Here is a 2,263-nt window from a genome sequence, read left to right as displayed (position 1 = left end):
TTTTTTTTCCCCCCCAGTTAGATCTCTATTTGTAGAACATTCACTTGCACCTCATTTAATCTCTCTGTAACAACAAAGATTTTGGCCAGATTGGTTACGAAGTCATTTTTAAATGCATAAATTCATTGAAGGTTACCATATTTCAACAAGCAATGTATGAAGGAAAAAAAAAAAACAATGACAAACTATCAAAAATAAATTAATGATAACGATGTCAGCCTCCCATTTTCCCTGCTCTGTAGACAGGAATCTTTGTAGAAAAAAGATTTTTTATTCTCTATAATTGTGTTCCCAAACATGCACCTTCCTGGTGCCCAGAAGAGGCTGCACCTCCATCACAGCGCCTCGTCAGCGTGCTTTTACCTGACACAGATGAACTGCATCACAACTGGAGGGGCCAATTTAATTTCCGAGTCCATCAGCTCTTACAAATGAACATCACATTTAATGGCCTTTGTGGTATATCTGCATTATAGAAGTCTCTGGACTTGAAACTGAAATGAAACTCATTTGGGTTTGCAGAGAGCTGTAGCCAACCACGGAATGATGGCAGCCCACAGTCTGGCTACTGAGCAGCAGAACTTCCAGTTACTGCTCACACCAGGGACACATAGGGAATAAACTGAGGTAAATTGAGTGCAAAACCTTACAGCATCCAGATGATAAAAACGGGAACAAATAATTTGTATAAGCACTGCAGTTCCTCTAAACAAGCGAGCATCTGAACTTCCATTGTAGCTCATTTTCTTAAAAGAGGACACAAATATATTGCACAGAACCACAAGATCTTTGCAGATAAATACCTATTATTATTTCTAAATTATGAAATAAATGGGCTTCAATTACTGAACAATAGCAAACCATCAGTGATTTTAAAAAGCAGCTTTAGAATCTTTCCACTTTTACCTCTTTGGCACAGCGTACATTAGTTCAGAACAGTTGCACAGTGATAGCCCAGTTCAAAGTTGAAGCAATAGCAGCAGCTTTTAAACTGTCAGAGCAATTCTTCCAGAAAAAGGCTACAATACTTACTTCAGATAAGACTGAAGCTCACATATAACTGCATGTGCTTGGCTCTCAAGAAAAGGAGGAATTAAAAAGGACTGAGGAGAGCTGGTTACACAGGCAGATTTTGTGCAAGGTTCCCATACAGCTCTGTCTTGACCTGCAACATTAGGGGGGGGCGGTCTGAGCTATGCTCCAATAGTGAGGAAAATCATATTTAAAACTAGAAATTATCCAGCCCTGCCTCCCTTTAGTTATCATGAATTATTACATTATTTTAAAGTTATTTTAAAAAAAATAAAAAAAAAAAAAATTAATCAAAGCTCTTTTTAATTCTAGTAATAGTAATAACACTTTTCATACATAGATCAAAAACATTACCCCTCTATGGAAATGCAGATATTAAGGCACCATTAAGAAAAGCAACTTGCTCAGGCCCCTGGCTGCTTTGTGAAGCAGGCAGAACAGAAGGCGATGCTTCAAGCCCCACCTAGTTCATTCATCTCCCATGCCACAGCGTCCTTTTGATACACTGAGCTGTCTAGATATAATGACCCAGCACGCCAGTCATGCAAATTCCAAATACGACAGTTTCCTGGATTTTACACGCTTCAAAGTTGAAACATGCCATAAGCACCTAGCTAAGCCATTAATATCAATTAAGGTTTCTGTTCGTATCACACATTTACATTTAGTATGAATGCTAAACAAGGAAACAAGGCATCCTCTTGAAGATGATTCATCATCCACTCCTAGCAACAATGACTTAATAACAGACCGTCAGGGATCCAAGGAACAGCAGCAGGGGCTCAGGTCCCACTGTAATGCTCTGATGTTATTTTCTACTGTTTTTTTAATCAGGAGTAATAGCAATTACTGCATTTTATAGCAAAAGCCAATAACACAATGTTTTGAACTACTACAGCGTAACAAAGTTGAAAGGCATTATGCTTGAAGGAATAGTTCATAACTGCTGAGTGGAGGGGGACCCCTTGTATTGGTGTGATGAAAGTTTTCTGCCCACATTTTTGTGCTTTGGCAGTCCTTCAAACATGCTGCCTGGGCTGTGAAGGTTCAATTGTTCTGTAAAGCAGCTCCCTAAAACAGATCTCTGCAAAACAGCCTTTGAAGCAGCAGCTCCAGGAAAGCAGAACAGTTGTTCAGCCCTGAAATGGGAACAGCCTGCAACAGCTCTGCTACATGCAAAATATGCAGTTACCCAAGGGAGTGGTAAAGGGGTGGAGTAGGGATTGCCTAA

Source organism: Meleagris gallopavo, chromosome 15 (assembly GCF_000146605.3).
Source record: "Meleagris gallopavo isolate NT-WF06-2002-E0010 breed Aviagen turkey brand Nicholas breeding stock chromosome 15, Turkey_5.1, whole genome shotgun sequence".
NCBI classification, from domain to species: Eukaryota; Metazoa; Chordata; class Aves; order Galliformes; family Phasianidae; genus Meleagris; species Meleagris gallopavo.
This window is presented reverse-complemented; position numbering follows the sequence as displayed.